The 12,671-nt window shown below is 41.0% G+C and overlaps 1 protein-coding gene across 4 annotated transcripts in view; it reads left to right on the forward strand.

The window, feature by feature from the left end:
- Positions 1 to 12,671, forward strand: part of LOC136866537 (RWD domain-containing protein 2A) — a 126,772-nt gene that overhangs the window by 27,003 nt on the left and 87,098 nt on the right. The gene's annotated exons all lie outside the window — the stretch shown is intronic.

Consider the following 12,671-nt stretch of genomic DNA (forward strand, 5'->3'; position numbering starts at 1 on the left):
GGTAGTGAGGGACATACTTGGGCCAGGTGACCTTCTTCTTTGCAAATAAAACAGGTGGGAATGTCTGACGAAGTGTAGATCCAATAACTGGTTCCTTCAAAACATATTTGTAGTGCATTCGGTAGTTTATTGAAATCGTCAGGTTTAACATATAGTTGTCGGCGGAAGCTAAGAATGTGTGTGAATCCCGGAATATTAATTTCAGCCTTTAGTTTGGATATAGATGACATTGGTTTGATACCCAGTTGTGTTGTAAATGTTCTTCAATGACTGTGTTGGGTAAAATAGGACATACATTGGATAATATCACTCTCTTGTTTGCGACAATTAACGGTCTGAGCGTGAGATCAATATTATTGATTCTAATTACAGGGTGACTGAGTGACAATTCCTGAACAATTTTTGTGTTTGATAGGAATCAGCAAATTCTTGAGTTTGAAATACGAGATATATAACATATGTTAGCTGGATCTGTCATTTTTCCTACAGCAAGGACGTAGTCTCTTATTGGGAATCCGTCGTGAGCATTAATAATAATAGCCTGTTCTTTTTTTTTGGTGTTAACTGCATTACAGATGCATAACTTATCTGGTACTGTTTAGGTATATTATGGGTAGAACTGTCGGTAAGGTTACGTGCGGACTGATTTCCTTGGTAAGAAGCCATTTCTTTGAGGGTGGAAGGCTTTGAAGCCTCCGTGAATTACGATGTTCAACTGTTGGTTATTGATATCCTAACGGTTTTCTACACGTAGAACAGAAAATAATCAATTTCACTTTGATTAAATAAAATTATGTCGAGTCCAGTCCTCGAAGTTTACACTGAGTCATAATACTCACATTTAGTCCAGTATTTGTATTGAGAAAGGACTTGAAGTATGTTTATTTAGATAAAAACCGGCACACATCAATAACACGTCTCTTTATACCATTGTTTTAAGTTATTTTATGGGAAGGTGGGGCATTGTGGGTTGGATCCACTGATTGTTTTAAGTTCATAATCATTGTTAATGTCATCTTTTTGAATTCTAGTCAGTGGATGGATTTTGGAATTATTTTAACTTTCAGTGTTATGAGTTGGATCGGCTGATTATTTTAAATTCATATTCATTCATTCTTCATCATGTTTTGAATTCTGGTCAGTGGATGAATTTTGGAATTTTAATTGTCATTACATCTCATCTCGTACCATTAGGGGCTGATGACCTAGATGTTAGGCCCCTTTAAACAACAAGCATCATCTTCAAGATCAAGTGCCATAACATATGAAAAGAGATAGACGTCAGTATTACAGGTAAAAGTTAACCCTCTCAGTGCCGTGCGTATTTGTTAGGTACTAGCCAAGAGTGCCACCCACTTTTTGTCCGATTTGCAACTGTCTCTAAAGAATTCATCTCTTTCAATTTATACCTATTCTCAGCGAAACTTTTTTCTGTTATATAAAAGGAATGTCCTTTTGTGGAACTTTATACCTAAAAACATTTATAGTTTAAATTAAAATATATCATGAATTTAAAAATGTAAAATTCAGTTAATGAAAATCCACGTTTTGAGGCAAATACATAGTTCTAAAAAATCAGTATGACACACTAACGTATGGTATTCTTTGTACTACAGCCTCTTGACTGTCATTTTGGATAAAATTATGTTATTTGGAGTGATAATAGGTCATAAAAAATAAAAATATAAGCTATAGGTTCAGCATCATGAGGAGGGGCATGTTTCGGTCCGGGTAACTTGAGGAAAGGGAGAGGTGGTATGGTAAATCACTGTCGCGGGTAACTTCACTGAATAATGGTAGTGTGTGGTATTGTTAATACCAATATTATCGTGGAAATCGTCATTACTTTCCGAATTATCTCTAACCTTGGCTATTGGTGGTGTTCCACTTACAAATTCATTTTCATAATCACTCTCACCGACTATAATCTTACTAGAAGTGTTTTCAACACTATTATGAAGTCAAGTTCTCTTTCTGACTCAACACAATCGTCATTCCCTAAACTATGTATGTAATCGGTTAGATCATCATCGTTTGTAAGTGCGTCGTCCTGTAAGTCTGCCATCACTGTTGATGTGCACAAGATCTGCAGACACGGCCTTCACATTTTAAATATTCATCACACAGAAACAAATAATTTTATGTGGCTCCTAGTGGTAAATTTAAGGAATACACACCTTCCTTGATAAAAATATACCGATATGTGCTACGATCTAACATAAAAGGAAGAACTACGGTTTCTAAAGGAGTCTGCACGAGGGATGAAATATAATTCCTGGCACTTTTGGCGAGTTCACAGAGGAATGAAAAATCATCCCTTGGCGCTCAAAGAGTTAAACATATATTTGTACCGTGCACAGTAGTGGAAGCTTTGATAGGTGCACTAGAGCCTCTTCATCATTACCAGGTTGATCAGTATACACATCCATAAGTTCCAAATCATTTTCCGCTACCGGAGCAGTAGATGTGCTCGACTGGGGTTGCAGTAGCCTGGAACTCATCTCATGGCGCTTGCTGCCCTACATTTTAGACGTTCCCTATAAGGCGCTTGGCACTCAGCAATGATGATTTTCAATTTTAAAAAAATCCAGACTGGCCAGTCTGTCCTCTTGAATGCGTTTTCAATCATTTTGAAGACATTTATTGTCTATATGTCATGGCATATTGAGCAAGAGACATTTTGCCGTATTTCTTTACACCACAATTTTCTCATATATTCTACTGTATATTTGAGTTTGATTTGTAATATACTTGTAACAAGAGCCTCCATGGCTCAGGCGGCAGCACACCGGCCTCTCACTACTGGGTTCCATGGTTCAAATCCCGGTCACTCCATGTGAGATTTGTGCTGGACAAAGCGGAGACAGGTATAGTCCTCTCCGTATAAGGACGTACCCTAAGGGTGCAACCTTACCCTTTCTCCCCTGTAATATTAAGATATTGATTTGTGGTTACTTTTCTTGCTGTTGGGTCTTTTTCAGTGTCGGTAACCATACAGTTTAGGGACCCTACTTGCCGATACGACGTCTTACATTTACCGTTAATCTGGCACGTTGGCAACGTTCAATCACTGCTCTAGCGTGAAGTGCGTGTTGCCACCGCATCGCTGTTAAAGTCACTAGTGATACATTTGCGAGAATATTTAATGCATGTTTTCTTTTTCTGTGGGATTGTAAATCTATTTGGCTAATACCAGGTAAGTAGGATTGTGGCATGTTCGGATAATGCATTTAATAACATAGTTTGTGTGAAATGATGAAAGTGCTCAAATACGTCAGTCTCATGTCTAGATCTACCGGTACATGAAATAACTCTTGCGGGACGAAATTTTGGCAGTAGAACTTATAACATTATTATTTTCAAATCCGCAGTGAACTTGAAAGCTGACCTAAATTCCGTTCACGGAGCTTGGCACATTAGTATTCCTATATGTTTCCTGATAAGCTTGAAGATATAACCAGCCTGCAGGCTGAAAATATGCCCAATAATCTATCTCCTTACTGGTTACCGGTATTGAAGAGAGAAGGAAATATTCGCGCAAAAGAAAGGGAAGTCATTGGATGTCTGGAACTTTCGAAAATCACACTGCAAAGACTGATTAAATAAATTGCATCGTTTAACACGCCCCTCTTTTCAAGAATATGGTTATAGTACGCCTACTGTATATCAAAATAAAGACAGATAATTTAAGTGAGAAAGTGTGTTTATTTCCTTAATTCCTCATTGAAGAGATATTCATAATTATCTTGATTTATTTCATCTTATCTTTTATCATTTACTAGGGTAGGAAAACATTCATTATCGGTGTTTACATTGAGGTTAGTTTGTTATGGTTATGTCTGATGATTTTAATATGTAACCAGGCAGATTGGCAGCAGTGATCAGCCATTACAAAAAAGAGAAAAGAAGAGCATCGGGCGGCAATATTTACTTTCTGGGGTATTTCCTTACGTGGCAATTACTATACTCCGGTTTTCCCTCTCATATTTCATTCCAGCAACACTCTCCAATATCATTTCATTTCATCTGTCATTCATTAATCATTGCCCCAGAGGAGTGCGACAGGCTTCAGCAGCTGGCACAATTCCTATCCTCACCACTAGATGGGGGCTTCATTCATTCCATTTCTGACCCGGTTGAATGACTGAAAACAGGCAGTGGATTTTCAGTATACTTGTAACACTTACCAAGACGATCAAGTGATACCTCAGTGTCCCAAGATACTTTAAATTTTAGCCCTGTGGCACTGTGATTAAGTACCTTAAGATAGCATCGCTACTGCATCACCCATTGGCGTCATACCAAAGTTAAACTCTTGTTGGGTACATTGGTCCTTTCTCTTTACAGCGAGATATTGGACACTGTCATTGCACATGTGGTCTAGAAATTATCTCAGTTTAAAACTTTAATTTTTTTTTTTTTTGTAATGCTCATCAGATAGACTATGCTAGATCAAAAAAACATGTTTCTCTTGATTTAGCCCAGTATTTCAGGGCATCTTTCTCTGATGCATTTAATAATAATAATAATAATAATAATAGTAATAATAATATCAGGAAACTTAAAACCATGTGTGTAATTATCATCAGCTTGTCTTAAATTTTGTTCCGTTTAAGGATCTTCATATGCTTAAATCTTATTACAGTATGTTCTTCGCAGAATAAAGAAAGAAGTTTGATCCGAAAAAATATGAATTGTTTGTTATTATTTATTCTACCTAGTTCGAGGACTGAAATGATGTATTAGTTGAAGTGGATAGAAACATTTTGTTTTTACAGCTAATTCATGTTATATATCTGAGTATGGTTAACGTTTTCCATAGTTAACCAGCTGTGTGTATAAGTAACCATGATTAAGGAGGAAGAGGAAAAACAGTGCTGTGGTACTCGTATTTTGTTAATGATACAAACGTATCTCTGTGGCAGTATTTTTGTTCCAGTACAGTGAGCATATAATGTTGAAGAGTTTGTCCTCATTACTCTCTTGACAGTCCTGTTAGCTTTGTCAGTGAGAATTAATACATACAGTATCTGATCAAAAGTATTTGGACACCTGCTGAAGACTGTCCTCTAAGTCAGTGATATTCAAACTATTTGGTTGGCATACTTCCCAAAATCCAATCGTTTTACCTTCGTACCCTCGAAGTACGAGCAGTGTTCTCCCTATGACCTTTTTAATGGGTGCACTGCCCTGCTGTTTTCACAGACCGCCTGGCTAACATAACCTAGATACATGTTTTAGTTATGTAATATTAATACATATTTGAGTCATTGGGTGCTCGATTTAAAATATAAATACTGTAAAACTGTTTATTTAAATGATAAATATTCATTATTGTGAGCATAATTGCATCACTTACATCGGAGTTTAAATGTTTAGCCTGATTCACACGTAGTGCCGTGCACGAGTGGTGTCTGGAATCGCATCCGAGCACTCGATTCCGCTTGATGTTGCAAACCAGTGTGGCACTCCACAGCAACCGAGTGGTAATCCCCAGTGTTTCATGATTATGAATGAGCAGTACAACACTAAAATAGGTCAGTTTTGCAGTAAATATTTAGCTGTCTGTGGATCAGTGGTAGAGTGTTGGCCTCCAGATCCCAAGATAGCAGGTTCAAACCCGGCAGAGGTAGTTGGATTTTTGAAGGGCAGAACAAATTCCATTCGACATTCCATATTGTACGACTTCGGCTTGTGAAAGATCTCTGGTGACACATTTGGTGTTTACTCAACAAAATGTACAAAAACTCAGTCATAGACACCCAAGAGAGATTTGGCTTACTTTGCCATCTAGTAGGCCTAGAGTAAAACGGAACATTGAAACTGACGAGCAAGCAGCCACATGGCATAAAATTAGAATGCTTGCACACAGTAGCTGAGGCCATAGGATGACAATTATTATTATTCTTTTGATTCGGCCATCTAAGGACCACGTCATTTCAACTGTTTCTTGCTGCATCAACATCCTCCCAGTACTAGCATTAGTTCTCAACGCGGTTGCTTCCTTTCTTCATTCCACTTCTTGCCTGTTGGAAGCTAAGTTTTCTCTTGGAAGCAGTGGTGTCTTGTTGGTTTCTATTTAAGGGGGGCACGTTACCAGATATCATTGTCTGTAATTCCCACTTCTTGTAAATCTTTGTCCACTGGTCTTCTTTTCAAGAAAGTAGGTGAAAATCCTATTTGTCACATTGGGTTCATTCCTGTTATATGGCAGTAAAAGGTAATTCTCCATTTCCTCATGGTGTCAGTTATTTTTTCCACATGAGTGTAAAGTTTGTGGTTGTGTCGTCTCCTATATTCCCCGTTTTCTTTTACTGGGCCGAAGATTTTTCTTAGAATTTTCCGTTCCTTCGCTTCTAGTTTCTCTATTAGTCCCTTCTGATGCATTACAAGGCACTCTGCAGCGTACAAGGCCTCTGGGCGGATGACTGTGTGGTAATGTCTTAACTTGGCATTATTTGTAGATATGGATTTCTTGTTGTAAATGGCCTTTGTTAGATTATATGCCATTTCCATTTTCCTGATTCGTGACTCAAAAGCTGCCTTCTACCGGGCGAGTTGGCCGTGCGCGTAGAGGCGTGCGGCTGTGAGCTTGCATCCGGGAGATAGTAGGTTCGAATCCCACTATCGGCAGCCCTGAAAATGGTTTTCCGTGGTTTCCCATTTTCACACCAGGCGAATGCTGGGGCTGTACCTTAATTAAGGCCACGGCCGCTTCCTTCCAACTCCTAGGCCTTTCCCATCCCATCGTCGCCATAAGACCTATCTGTGTCGGTGCGACGTAAAGCCCCTAGCAAAAAAAAAAGGCTGCCTTCTCAGAGAGATTGAAGTCTATCCACTCACCCAAATATTTGAACACTTTTGTTTGTTTGTTTGTTTGATTTTCCCCTTTCCTACATCTAGCTCTTTGTGTGCCTGCTTGATATTAGTGATGAATTCTGTTTTTTCACAGGAAATCTTAAGGCCTGCTTTTGCTGCTTGAGTCTGGAGTTCATTAATTTGTGCTGCAGCTGCATCTAGGAAATCCGAAAAAATTGCGAGGTCATCTGCGAATGCTAGGCAGTCAACTGTCAAGTTTTATTTTTTGTAGCCCAATCTGACCCCATTTACAGTCCTGTTAACATTCATTACTTTTTGCCACTCTCGGATGACTTTTTCGAGCACGCAGTTGAAGAGCAACTGTCTTACACCAGTCCTGACTTCGAAGGGCTCTGAAATTTCTCACCTGAATTTCACTTTGGAAGTAGTGTTGGTTAAGGTTTTCTGAATAATTGCTCTTGTTTTGTTGTTCAGTCCCAGTTCTTTCAGTATTTCAAATAGGGTGGGACGATCAATGGAGTCGTAAGCCTGAAGGTCACTACAAACTCTTTGTTTCTAAGCTTCACATATGAATAGATTTAAGGTTCATAATCTGTTCACCAGGCAAGTTGGCCGTGCGGTTAGGAGCGCGCAGCTGTGAGCTCGCATCCTGGAGATAGTGGGTTCGAACCCCACTGTCGGCAGCCCTGAAGATGGTTTTCCATGGTTTCCCATTTTCACATGAGGCAAATGCTGGGGCTGTACCTTAATTAAGGCCACGGCCGCTTCCTTCCCATTCCTAGGCCTTTCCTGTCCCATCGTCGCCATAAGACCTATCTCTGTCGGTGCGACGTAAAGCAAATAGCATAATCTGTTCGGAAATCCCCCTTGGTATTGTCCTAATTGTGGATCTAACTGTTCTTCTGCACTAGTTTGAAGGGCTTTTGATTGGATTTTGTAAGTCACTGCGATGAGAGAGATGCCACGAAAATTGTTCACGTTCTGTCACCTTTTTTTGTGAAGAGGGTGAAGCATAGCTTATGTCCAATCATCATTATTATTATTTATTGCCCTGAGGGATATTTTTTTATTTTTTTATGCTAGTTGCTTTACGTCGCACCGACACAAACAGGTCTTATGGCGACGATGGGATAGGAAAGGCCTAGGAGTTGGAAGGAAGTGGCCATGGCCTTAATTAAGGTACAGCCCCAGCATTTGCCTGATGTGAAAATGGGAAACAACGTAAAACCATCTTCAGGGCTGCCAACAGTAGGATTCGAACCCACTATCTCCCAGATGCAAGCTCACAGCTGCGTGCCCCTGACCACACGGCCAACTCGCCCGGTCCTGGGGGAAATAAGTTGAAATTTTATCATATTCATTTTTTTACTTCGTATTGCTCGCCCGCCTACTCATTCTTGCCACCCAGCTGACAAACATTTCTGAGGAGAACACCAACAATTATATTGCTATTATACCAGAAATAACTATTGATTGTTACTGGGCGCAAAATAATATTAACTATAATCATCATCATCTTGCGCAGGGTCCCTCCACGCACTGAAACATGAAAGAGTTGTGCCCGGGGATTTAAGGTCCAACGTCCTTCCTGATACTGCGGGATTTTCAACAGGAAATCACATCCCAGCAATATCACGAATCAAACCATGGTTGTCAGGATGATAGGTAAGCAGCTAGGCTGCTTCACCATCCTGTTCCCCAATAATAACAATAATGTATTGTATATAAATGTTGCTGGGCAAACAAAACCTCATAACTCCATCAGGGTAAAGTTTACAGAAGACCAGATCTGAGCAGTTAGCAATGGCCAGAGAATTATTCCTGGCATTTCCATTGCTTAATGATAGTCCAGTTATTCGACCATTGGTGTATTCTGTCCCTTCTCGGGCAACGTAGCAAGCCTTCACAAGACAGATGGAGAAACTTGGTTTTCTCGTGAGTGGAATTACGACAATTGTCATTGCTTAGCAAGAATACACACATACACACACGACTATTATAAATGCAACAATTACTACATCCACTGCTACTGGGAAAGTTGATGTAAATGAGTGGATTTTGAAATAAAAAATTAAAACAAGAGCATTGGAACATAAGTAAGGAAGCATTTTTACAAACCAAGTCAGTGGGAGGTACAAACCGACACATATTATAGAACCTGTGACAATAAAGTTCGGTGAATAGTCCTCTACTATCAACATAAATGAACAATGCATGACATTGACCTTACTGACCTTTGAAATAGTCCCCTCCCATACTCTGCACTGCTGAGTTCGGCAATACATGCCCTGGAAACTTTGCAAGAAGGTTGCCTTTGGGATGGTGTTCAAAAGCCTTGTCACGTTTCATTGTATGTCAGGAATATTGTCAAATTTCTTTCCTTTTAAAGCGAGTTTGATGCATGACTTTTCGGCTCTGACTTTTTTTCCGATGAGGGGATCCCGGAGAATACCATTCCATGCTTTGCCGTTTCATTTCAGGGTTGTACCTGAGACACCAGATTTCATCCTCAGTGACAATACAGTTCAAGAAATTCGGTGTCGCATCTGCCGTTTTGACAAAATCCTGTGGCACAAGATGAGAACACGTTTTCCTCTTCCCTAACTTCTGGATAATGATTTGCCGCACGGATTCACAGTTCATTTGCTATCATGCGCATAGTTAATCGCCGATCGTTTTTGATTAATGTCCTCACCTTCTCAGTGTTTTCGTCACTGACGGCGGTCGCCGGTCTTCCGCTACAGGGGTTGTCAGAAACACTTTCCCAGCCTCCTCGAGAATGGGCGAACCACTTGTACAAACACTTCAAGGACAGTGCTTGATCTTCATAAACACGAACCAGCATTGTATGCGTTTCTTTCGATGTCTTGCCAAGCTTAAAACAAAACTGTACATTGATCTTTTGGTCGTTTGTGTTCCTGTTCGCAGTTCAGAACCAACGCACTAAACATGCACTGTGTCAAACAGGTCTTACATGGCATACATACGATTCTCAACTGAACAACATTGGGAGCAGGTGGTCAAAATCTGCTGCTACTCAGGTGCATCATTGTGTCTCGCCAGTGTTGCCGGATCGACCGTTCTGACTTCATTCACCAAACTTTATTGTCACAGGTTGTAGAATGAATACGTTAAAATTGAATGAATAGTTCGGAAAGGGGACTGTGTGTAGTGGGAGACAAAAACACTCAGTCAAAACAAGATTTTATTGAAAATGAGCAGGCTAGACTCTTTTTGGAACTGCTTACGGAAAACAGTTAGAAGCTGCGATAAATTTGCGTATGACAGTTTGAATACCACTGCTCTACGTATTCCTTGGAACTCACCCCCACCTTTGTCCTTCATTACCTCTCAAACTGTGCAGGGAGACTGTCTACTGGGTGTTGGAGTGTGGAATATCTCTGTGGGAATGGCAGACCATTCCCCCTGCAGCGCTGTAGCAAGTGTAGTTTGTGATGTAAATCGTTGGAGTCGAGCAACATCGTAATTCTAATTCACCCCAGAGGTATTCGGCAGGATTGAGCTCGAGGCTGTGGGCTAGCCAGTCCATTTCCAGGACTTTATTGTCCTGAAACTAATCATGAAATGGTCACACTTTATGGCAGCATTATTGTACTGAAACTCACCGTGATCTCTGAACTATTCACAACATCATATCCTGCCTGTAATATGCTCTGTAGTATTATGAGGGGACCAAGTCCGTTCAGTGAAACACACAGCCACCCCTCCTCTACTGAATTTCACTATGGGCATTGTACAGGCTGGATTCTGGCATTCGCCACTCCCAAACCCTCCTATCTGAATACCACATGATATAACATGATCCTACCGGGCGAGTTGGCCGTGCGCATAGAGGCGCGCGGCTGTGAGCTTGCATTTGGGAGATAGTAGGTTCGAATCCCACTATCGGCAGCCCTGAAAATGGTTTTCCGTGGTTTCCCATTTTCACACCAGGCAAATGCTGGGGCTGTACCTTAATTAAGGCCATGGCCGCTTCCTTCCAACTCCTAGGTCTTTCCTATCCCATCGTCGCCATAAGACCTATCTGTGTCGGTGCGACGTAAAGCCCCTAGCAAAAAAAAAAAAAAAAATAACATGATCCTTCACTTCAAGTCATGTGTTTTCAGTTGTTGACGGACCAGTGGCTGTGCTTTGTGTTCACCGGTGAATTGTAGGGTTTTATAGGGTGGTGCTTGAGCCTTGAACTTCCCTCATATTTCCAGCTCTCAGCCACAAACCTACTTCGCTGGCGTAGCAGGGGGAGAGGTGATACTCCCACGTGGCGTGTCCCAGGTGGCAGATAGGGGGTTCCTAACCGGCTTGCCGGCAGACTTGAGGGAAATAAAATACCTCTCATGGACCAAACACACAACCCCCTGTGGGTGGGGGACACAGGCGAAGAATACACCCACGGTATCCCCTGCCTGTCGCAAGAGGCGACTAAAAGGGGCGACCAAGGGATGATTGTATTAGAACCATGAAACTACCTGTAATTAGTACCACCACGCGGGGAACACCATGGGTCGCTTTTACTTGCGCTTAGTACCACTATGTTAGGTACCAAATAGGTTTGTGATTAGTAGCAACAGAGTGCTTTGCCGGCTTCTACAGTACCTGTGATTTGTACCACTTTAGGAGCGACACCATGGTTCTGGCTTGCCTATGATTAGTACCCACTATATGAGGAACACCATGGGATAGTGCGGGTCTCTGTGGTTAGAACACATGTGAGGAACACCATAGGTTTGTGTTGCCTGTAAATGGCGCTGCAATGTGCGAAACACCATAGGTCTGTATTCCATGTGCGAATTTCATTACCTGTGAGTAGTACCATACTGTGTGGAATGGCACAAGTCTACACTACTTTTGATTAGTACCGCAACATGACAAATACCATGGTTCTACTTTCCTAGCGATAAGTACAATTATGAGGGGCCGATGACTTGGATTTTGGACCCCTTTAGACTAGAAGCATCATCGATTCAGTATTATGCTATAGTGCAGTCCCTTGGTCAGTAATATTATTGTTTCACGCCAGTTTCTGTGAATGCGAGACATTGCGGGTCGGATCCACTGATTGTTTTAAATTCATATCCATTCATTCTTCATCCTCACGTTTTGAATTCTGGTCAGTGGAGGATTTTGGACTTTTAATTTGTCATTCCATTTCGTTTCATTTCGTACCATTAGGGGAAGATGACCTGGATGTTAGGCGCCTTTAAACAACAAGCATCGTCATCATCCAGCACTCAGTCATGGTGCTAGCTACACAATTAATGACACTGAAGAATTCAAGGGTGATCGTGTCACACAATTGTCATACGATTTTTTCCGCACCTCCTGTTTTAACTTGTTAGTCAACAGGTACAGTTATCATATGTGACCTATCTGGCCGTGATTTTGTTGTGGCATCCGTTTCTACTTCACGATTACATCCCCAGCTGTTGCAGGCAGCTTGAGAAGGGCGGAAATGGCTCTGACTGATTTTTTTCCTTTGAGATGATGTGCTTCCGACGCCTGCTCAGAATATCATGGGTTGACAGAATAAGTAACAGTGAAATACTCCAACACCTGAACAAAGAGATAGAAGTCATGCACAGCATCGAAAAGAAGAAGCCTGAATACTTTGGCCATATCATTTGAAATGGTAAATATACGTAGATTCCTTAGCTAATCTTAGAGGGTAAAATTGAAGGAAGGAGAAGTAGGGGAAAAAAAGAGAATCTACGAGAATGGTATGGGCTCAGTACCCTGTCTTCTTTTCCTAGTTGCAGAGAACAAGAATCAAATTGCCCTGATGACAGTCAGCATCTAATGAGGATCTGGTACATGAAGAAGAAGAAGATGATTTC

This window comes from Anabrus simplex, chromosome 3 (genome assembly GCF_040414725.1).
Source record: "Anabrus simplex isolate iqAnaSimp1 chromosome 3, ASM4041472v1, whole genome shotgun sequence".
Lineage (NCBI taxonomy): Eukaryota > Metazoa > Arthropoda > Insecta > Orthoptera > Tettigoniidae > Anabrus > Anabrus simplex.